Source organism: Salmo salar, chromosome ssa13 (assembly GCF_905237065.1).
Source record: "Salmo salar chromosome ssa13, Ssal_v3.1, whole genome shotgun sequence".
NCBI lineage: Eukaryota > Metazoa > Chordata > Actinopteri > Salmoniformes > Salmonidae > Salmo > Salmo salar.
In genome coordinates this window covers 87,347,919-87,357,812 of record NC_059454.1, presented here as the reverse complement: position 1 = coordinate 87,357,812, position 9,894 = coordinate 87,347,919, and positions in this window count along the sequence as shown.

The window sequence follows — 9,894 nt, the reverse complement described above, 5'->3', positions numbered from 1 at the left end:
ATTCCTACCATGCATTAAGACACGATCTGACGTCACCTTCCATGATAACTCCCTTGTACTATACTAAGTTATCACCCTAACCCCAAGCAAAATCCCACACTCCAGTATCCCAATCCGGTGAAACAAAAACACAAAATGAAATCAGCAAGACATATATCACAATCCATTTGAAGTAACTGTCATCCCTTATCAACATTAATATCCCTTCTATATGCAGACTGAACAAAGTACCTCTGTATATTTACCCAAAGACCAACTCTTTATAACTCCCAAAGGAAATAATAGTAACTCAAAGTAATGGTAAACTTTGAATAGATACTGGTGTTTCTCATTCATTTTTATAATTAAATCCCACCTGTTCCTGTCATTTCCAGTGAGATTGATCAGGCCTCACCAGAAAGTCAGGATACAGGGCATTCGACGCCATTAAAATATTTCCTATTCCTTTCCTTTCCCTGACCTTCCAAAACCATTTAAATACCTTTCAAAAACATTTCCACCCTTCTGTAAACCCAATTTAAAACTGAATTGAAAAAAAACCCATCCAAAATAAATCACACAGTATCAACACCACTATTGCATAAATTGTGAGTGTGTGTGTGGTAAACCATATGGCAAAAACATTCTTTATTTAGCATGTACTACCTTTAGACACAATTCACAATTCGTCTGAGATTCCTAAAGATTGGAAAGCGGCTGCGGTCATCCCCCTCTTCAAAGGGGAGACACTCTAGACCCAAACTGTTACAGACCTATATCCATCCTGCCCTGCCTTTCTAAAGTCTTAGAAAGCCAAGTGAACAAACAGATCACCGACCATTTTGAATCCCACCGTACCTTCTCCGCTATGCAATCTGGTTTCCGAGCTGGTCACGGGTGCACCTCAGCCACACTCAAGGTCCTAGACGATATCATAACCGCCATCGATAAAAGACAGTACTGTGCAGCCATCTTCATTGACCTGGCCAAGGCTTTCGACTCTGTCAATCACCGTATTCTTATCGGCAGACCGACAGCCTTGGTTTCTCTAATGACTGCCTTGCCTGGTTCACTAACTACTTCTCCGATAGAGTTCAGTGGGTCAAATCGGAGGGCCTGTTGTCCAGACCTCTGGCAGTCTCTGGGGGTGCCATAGGGTTCAATTCTCGGGCCGACTCTTTTCTCTGTATATATCAATGATGTTGCTCTTGCTGTGGGTGATTCGTTGATCCACCTCTACGCAGACGACACCATTCTGTATACATCTGGCCCTTCTTTGGACACTGTGTTAACAAACCTCCAAACGAGCTTCAACGCCATACAACACTCCTTCCGTGGCCTCCAATTGCTCTTAAATGCTATTAAAACAAAATGCATGCTCTTCAACCGATCGCTGCCCGCACCTGCCCGCCCGACTAGCATCACTACTCTGGACGGTTCTGACTTAGAATATGTGGACAACTATAAATACCTAGGTGTCTGGCTAGACTTTAAACTATCCTTCCAGACTCACATTAAGCATCTCCAATCCAAAGATAAATCTAGAATCAGCTTCCTATTTCGCAACAAAGCCTCCTTCACTCATGCTGCCAAACATATCCTTGTAAAACTGACTATCCTACCGATCCTTGACTTCAGCGATGTCATTTACAAAATAGCCTCTGACACTCTACTTGGAAAACTGGATGCAGTCTATCACAGTGCCATCTGTTTTGTTACCAAAGCCCCATATACTACCCACCACTGCAACCTGTGTGCTCTCGTTGGCTGGTCCTCGCTACATATTCGTCGCCAAACCCACTGGCTCCAGGTCATCTATAAATCTATGCTAGGTAAAGCTCCGCCTTATCTCAGCTCACTGGTCACCATAGCAACACCCACCCGTAGCACGCGCTCCAGCAGGTATATTTCACTGGTCATCCCCAAAGCCAACATCTCCTTTGGCCGCCTTTCCTTCCAGTTCTCTGCTGCCAATGACTGGAACAAATTGGAAAAATTACTGAAGTTGGAGGCATATCTCCCTCACTAACTTTAAGCGTCAGATGTCAGAGCAGCTTACCGATCGCTGCAGCTGTACACAGCCAATCTGTAAATGGCCCATCCAACCAACTACCTACCTCATCCCCATATTTGTTTTTCTGCTCTTTTGCACACCAATATTTCTACTCCAGTGTAAATTGCTAAATTGTAATTACTTTGCCACTATTGGCCTATTTATTGCCTTACCTCCTTACTTCATTTGCACACACTAGGGAGTTTTGCCTAGCCACCGTGCTTCAACACCTGCATTGCTTGCTGTTTGGGGTTTTAGGCTGGGTTTCTGTACAGCACTTTGTGACATCAGCTGATGTAAGAAGGGCTTTATGAATACATTTAAAATTTGATTGACTGTATACAGATTGTTCTATTTTGTTATTGACTGTACATTTGTTTATCCCATGTGTAACTCTGTGTTGTTGTTTTTGTCGCACTGCTTTGCTTTATTTTGGCCAGGTCGCAGTTGTAAATGAGAACTTGTTCTCATCTGGCCTACCTGGTTAAATAAAGGTGACATAAAAATTAAATAAAAAAACTCCCATACGGTATTATATGATTGGTCTCCCTCTTCCATAACCATGTACAATTATCCTGGTATCGTTAAAAGACCAATGTCCAATCAACATATGTAATAGCTGTTTCACCTTAGATTGTTCCTGTTAACCTTTCTAAATGTAATACTTTTTCCTGTCGCAAATGTAGTCAATTTCTCAGTTTAAAAAATCTGTGATATTTGATCCTAGGCATCTAATAAAAAGTTGTTTGAGACATGGTCTCCTAGGTCTCCCTTAATTAACATACATTCTGTATTGGACTTCCATCAGTCCTGGAAGCAAGAATTCTATTCAAGACACATCAGATAATACAGTGTTCCATTAAGTGGAATCGACCCCATTTAAAAGAAACAATCCCAGTAATCCTATCAGTTTAACCTGTTGCATTACTTTAGTAAAATACAAAAACTGTTGTTTAACAAATGTAGAACCTTCAAAAAGTTGGTTGCTGTTTTAGCTTGATAGTCATGGAAACAGATTATAATTTCTAGAATACATTCACTTCCTGCTCAAATTCACTGGTGTTACCTAACTCCCTAACTATAAAACAAAGCAACAGTAATGTTTCTCATACCTCTACGTCAAATGTCCCACTACCTGCTTGCTTTCAACCGCAGATAATTATTTTTTACAATCTCAAGGCTCAATCCCTCTACTCATAATTTAACCTCTATTGAAACCTCAGTTTTCAAATTACTAAAATATCGCATCATTAGAGTGCTATAAAGAGACACTAATAACATATTACCATTCACATACTGTCAACACTCATTACATTTACATCAATCCTCCTTATCAATATGACTATATTTTTATCACTAACCACTGCTTCACACCCATTAAACATGTATTATTTTAAGATTAGCCTGTAATGCGGCAAATGTAGAAAATACATCAGCCAATTCTTAATCAATCCAAACAATTCAAATTCTAAAATCTTACTTTCCAATTGTAACTCTCCTTTGTTACCTTCCCTAGTCTACATCTCCCTTAAACTCAGAAAGCTCTCTACAATCTTAGCCATACTCCACCTTTCTTTTCGCTAACATTTATGTTACCAGGTGAATTTTTTATTTCAATTATACACTGCTCAAAAAAATAAAGGGAACACTAAAATAACACATCCTAGATCTGAATGAATGAAATAATCTTATTAAATACTTTTTTCTTTACATAGTTGAATGTGCTGACAACAAAATCACACAAAAATAATCAATGGAAATCCAATTTATCAACACATGGAGGTCTGGATTTGGAGTCACACTCAAAATTAAAGTGGAAAACCACACTACAGGCTGATCCAACTTTGATGTAATGTCCTTAAAACAAGTCAAAATGAGGCTCAGTAGTGTGTGTGGCCTCCACGTGCCTGTATGACCTCCCTACAACGCCTGGGCATGCTCCTGATGAGGTGGCGGATGGTCTCCTGAGGGATTTCCTCCCAGACCTGGACTAAAGCATCCGCCAACTCCTGGACAGTCTGTGGTGCAACGTGGCGTTGGTGGATGGAGCGAGACATGATGTCCCAGATGTGCTCAATTGGATTCAGGTCTGGGGAACGGGCGGGCCAGTCCATAGCATCAATGCCTTCCTCTTGCAGGAACTGCTGACACACTCCAGCCACATGAGGTCTAGCATTGTCTTGCATTAGGAGGAACCCAGGGCCAACCGCACCAGCATATGGTCTCACAAGGGGTCTGAGGATCTCATCTCGGTACCTAATGGCAGTCAGGCTACCTCTGGCAAGCACATGGAGGGCTGTGCGGCCCCCCAAAGAAATGCCACCCCACACCATGACTGACCCACCGCCAAACCGGTCATGCTGGAGGATGTTGCAGGCAGCAGAACATTCTCCACGGCGTCTCCAGACTCTGTCACGTCTGTCACGTGCTCAGTGTGAGCCTGCTTTCATCTGTGAAGAGCACAGGGCGCCAGTGGCGAATTTGCCAATCTTGGTGTTCTCTGGCAAATGCCAAACGTCCTGCACGGTGTTGGGCTGTAAACACAACCCCCACCTGTGGACGTCGGGCCCTCATACCACCCTCATGGAGTCTGTTTCTGACCGTTTGAGCAGACACATGCACATTTGTGGCCTGCTGGAGGTCATTTTGCAGGGCTCTGGCAGTGCTCCTCCTGCTCCTCCTTGCACAAAAGCGGAGGTAGCGGTCCTGCTGCTGGGTTGTTGCCCTCCTACGGCCTCCTCCACGTCTCCTGATGTACTGGCCTGTCTCCTGGTAGCGCCTCCATGCTCTGGACACTACGCTGACAGACACAGCAAACCTTCTTGCCACAGCTCGCATTGATGTGCCATCCTGGATGAGCTGCACTACCTGAGCCACTTGTGTGGGTTGTAGACTCCGTCTCATGCTACCACTAGAGTGAATGCATCGCCAGCATTCAAAAGTGACCAAAACATCAGCCAGGAAGCATAGGAAGTGAGAAGTGGTCTGTGGTCACCACCTGCAGAACCGCTCCTTTATTGGGGGTGTCTTGCTAATTGCCTATAATTTCCACCTGTTGTCTATTCCATCTGCACAACAGCATGTGAAATTTATTGTCAATCAGTGTTGCTTCCTAAGTGGACAGTTTGATTTCACAGAAGTGTGATTGACTTGGAGTTACATTGTGTTGTTTAAGTGTTCCCTTTATTTTTTTGAGCAGTATAGTTAAAACAAACCTAATTCTACTTTTCACAGGGAGGCCATTTTCATTACTATTATCTCTTCGTCCCTTATGTCAATTCAATAAATAAATTTTAGAATAAAACGAAACAAAGACTCACGAGTTTCAAATGACTAGGATTTTCTCCTTGAGTCGCATGGTTCTCGAAACCCCAAAATATGTTATTGGTTTGGCCGGTTGTAGTTTACCATAGCTATACTTCCTTGTGACCCTGCTCTACCACATAGTTTACATATTGTATCAAAACAGAACCCCCAAATCTTAAACCTTTAGCGATTGTTTGAATGCGGCATGATACAAAGTTCGACTATTTTTAAACATCATTTGTCCTCTCGCCCATATACACTGCCCATTTTAATGTTTCCTACTGTCCTTGATTCTCACAATGACTATTCAACCCCAAAATCCTAATGAATAGGGTTGATCCAAACTTTCTGATTCATAATGCCAAATATTTTTCCCACAAGGCAGTCAAGCACCCAAGCTAACTGGCTAAAGTTGGCTAGCTAATTTAGCTAATGCTACTTCCAGACATAAACAAGAGAATACATCTTCACTCTCCATTCTACTCACCTCGCAGAGCTGGTTGGGCTCTTTACTTGTTTGTTAAACACGTTGGTGACTAACTGTACTGCTGGCAATAATTAAAATTGCGTTATTTCCCCGACGTTTACTGACACCGGCAATATTCAATCCGGCTTTGAGCATTCGTAAATTCGTCAATTATTCTGCACTCTGGTACATCCATACTAGTGCTTTGAAATCCAAACAAAACAGCTTGAACGGCTTTACCAAGTACCCATTTTACACTATCCATTCTCAAAATAGTCCGGTTAGTGCAATCAAATCAAATCAAATTTTATTTGTCACATACACATGGTTAGCAGATGTCAATGCGAGTGTAGCGAAATGCTTGTGCTTCTAGTTCCGACCATGCAGTAATAACTAACAAGTAATCTAACCTAACAATTTCACAACTACCTTATACACACAAGTGTAAAGGAATGAATAAGAATATGTACAAAGAAATATATGAATGAGCGATGGCCGAACGGCATAGGCAAGATGCAGTAGATCGTATAGAGTACAGTATATACATATGAGATGAGTAATGTAGGGTATGTAAACATTATATAAAGTGGCATTGTTTAAAGTGGCTAGTGATACATTTATTACATCAATTTTTTCATTATTAAAGTGGCTAGAGATGAGTCAGTATGTTGGCAGCAGCCACTCAATGTTAGTGATGGCTGTTTAACAGTCTGATGGCCTTGAGATAGAAGCTGTTTTTCAGTCTCTCGGACCCCACTTTGATGCACCTGTACTGACCTCGGCTTCTGGATGATAGCGGGGTGAACAGGCAGTGGCTCGGGTGGTTGTTGTCCTTGATGATCTTTTTGGCCTTCCTGTGACATCGGGTGGTGTAGGTGTCCTGGAGGGCAGGTAGTTTGCCCCCGGTGATGCGTTGTGCAAACCTCACTACCCTCTGGAGAGCCTTACAGTTTTGGGCGGAGCAGTTGCCGTACCAGGCGGTGAAACAGCCCGACAGGATGCTCTCGATTGTGCATCTGTAAAAGTTTGTGAGTGTTTGTGGTGACAAACCGAATTTCTTCAGCCTCCTGAGGTTGAAGAGGCGCTGCTGCACCTTCTTCACCACGCTGTCTGTGTGGGTGGACCATTTCAGTTTGTCCATGATGTGTACGCCGAGGAACTTACAACTTTCCACCTTCTCCACTACTGTCCCGTCGATGTGGATAGGGGGCTGCTCCCTCTGCTGTTTCCTGAAGTCCACGATCATCTCCTTTGTTTTGTTGACATTGAGTGTGAGGTTATTTTCCTGATACCACACTCCGAGGGCCCTCACCTCCTCCCTGTAGGCCGTCTAGTCGTTGTTGGTAATCAAGCCTACCACTGTAGTGTCGTCTGCAAACTTGACGATTGAGTTGGAAGCGTGCATGGCCACGCAGTTGTGGGTGAACAGGGAGTACAGGAGAGGGCTGAGAACGCACCCTTGTGGGGCCCCAGTGTTGAGGATCAGCGGTGTGGAGATGTTGTTACCTACCCTCACCACCTGGGGGAGGCCCGTCAGGAAGTCCAGAACCCAGTTGCACAGGGCAGGGTCGAAACCCAGGGTCTTGAGCTTAATGACGAGTTTGGAGGGTACTATGGTGTTAAATGCTGAGCTGTAGTCGATGAACAGCATTCTTACATAGGTATTCCTCTTCTCCAGATGGGTTAGGGCAGTGTGCAGTGTGATTGCGATTGCGTTTGTTTGTGGACCTATTGGGGCGGTAAGCAAATTGGAGTGGGTCTAGGGTGTCAGGTAGAGTGGAGGTGATATGGTCCTTGACTAGTCTCTCAAAGCACTTCATGATGACGGAAGTGAGTGCTACAGGGTGGTAGTCATTTAGCTCAGTTACCTTCGCTTTCTTGGGAAGAGGAACATTGGTGGCCCTCTTGAAGCATGGGGGAACAGCAGACTGGGATAGAGAATGATTGAATATGTACGTAAACACACCAGCCAGCTGTCTGCGCATGCTCTGAGGACGCGGCTGGGGATGCCGTCTGGGCCGGCAGCCTTGTCAGGGTTAACACGTTTAAATGTTTTACTCACGTTGGCTGCAGTGAAGGAGAGCCCGCAGGTTTTGTTAGCGGGCCGTGTCAGTGGCAATGTATTGTCCTCAAAGCGAGCAAAGAAGTTGTTTCGTTTGTCTGGGAACAAGACATCGTGGTCCGCGACGGGGCTGGTTTTCCTTTTGTAGTCCGTGATTGACTGTAGACCCTGCCACATACCTCTCGTGTCTGAGCTGTTGAATTCCAGTCCACGTGATCGAAGCAATCTTGAAGCGTGGAATCCGATTGGTCGGACCAGCGTTGAACAGACCTGAGCACGGGCGCTTCCTGTTTTCATTTCTGTCTATAGGCTGGGAGCAACAAAATAGAGTTGTGGTCAGATTTTCCGAAAGGAGGGCGGGGGAGGGATTTATATGCGTTGCGGAAGTTAGAATAATAATGATCCAGGGTTTTGCCCGCCTGGGTCGCGCATTCGAAATGCTGATAAAATTTAGGGAGCCTTGTTTTCAGATTAGCCTTGTTAAAATCCCCAGCTACAATAAATGCAGCCTCAGGATATGTGGTTTCCAGTTTACATAGAGTCAATTTAAGTTCTTTCAGGGCCGTCGATGTGTCTGCTTGGGGGGGATATACATGACTGTGATTATGATCGAAGAGAATTCTCTTGGTTGATAATGTGGTTGGCATTTGATTGTAAGGAAGTCTAGGTCAGGTGAACAAAAGGACTTGGGTTCCTGTATGTTGTTATGATCACACCACGTCTCGTTAATCATAAGGCATACACCCCCGCCCTTCTTCTTACCAAAGAGATGTTTGTTTCTGTCGGCGTGATGCGTGAAAAAGCCAGGGGGCTGTACCGAGTCTGATGACGTATCCCGATTGAGCAATGTTTCTGTGAAACAAAGAATGTTACAATCTCTGATGTCTTTCTGGAAGGCAACCCTTGCTCAGGTTTTGTCTACCTTGTTGTCAAGAGACTGAACATTGGCGAGAAGTATGCTCGGGAGCGGTGCGCAATGTGCCCGTCTTCAGAGCCTGACCAGAAGACCGCTCCGTCTGCCCCTTCTGCGGCGCCGTTGTTTTGGGTCGCTGGCTGGGATCCGATCCATTGTCCTGGGTGGTGGACCAAACAGAGGATCCGCTTTGGGAAAGTCGTATTCCTGGTTGTAATGTTGGTGAGTTGACGTTGCTCTTTAATCCAATAGTTCCTCCCGACTGTATGTAATAAAACCTAAGATTTCCTGGGGTAACAATGTAAGAAATACCACATAAAAAAACAAAATACTGCATAGTTTCCTAGGAACGCGAAGCGAGGCGGCCATCTCTGTCGGCACCGGAAGTGTCGAGTGATTACGCTGATAGAACGCTAACTTCAATACGCTAGTATATTGAGCTTTTGATTCTGGTTTTATGTGATTGTGCTAATTCATAATTGCCTCCCTGAATTCTTTATTTGATTTGAATTCTGCGTTAGCAGGGAAATGTTGCTCAATATTATCCAGTTTGCTCAATAGTTTCCATATTTGAGCCGAATTGGTAGAATTTGTGTGCGCTTCTTTCAGCGACTCCATGGTTTTATTAAAATAACTATTTTCCAAGCCTCTCCCTATTTTCCTGTGATATTTGTATTTATTCTTTGCTCCCTAGTTTCGTTTTATTGTGCTATTCCCTTTATTAAAACCACTCTCTTTCTCTTGCTCTTAGATTTCTCCCTTTAGGTGTCACGTCCTGACCAGCAGATGGAGCTATTGTATTCGTTTTGGGGTCAGGACGTGGCAGTTTTGTGTGTGTGAATGTTTGTGTTGGTGATTGGGACTTCCAATTGAAGGCAGGTGTGTTGAGTTGCCTTTGATTGGGAGTCCTATATAGGTGTGTGTGTTTTTCTTTGGGGTTGTGGGTAGTTGTTCTTGCGCTGCGTTTTTGTATGCCTGTAAGACTGTTCCTGTCTTGTGTATTGTTTTTCCAGTGGATGCTTTACTCCTTTTTTTAATTAAAATATGAGCATTCATATTCCCGCTGCAGTTTGGTCTATTCAACACGGCTCTTTTTGTGACAGAACTACCCACCA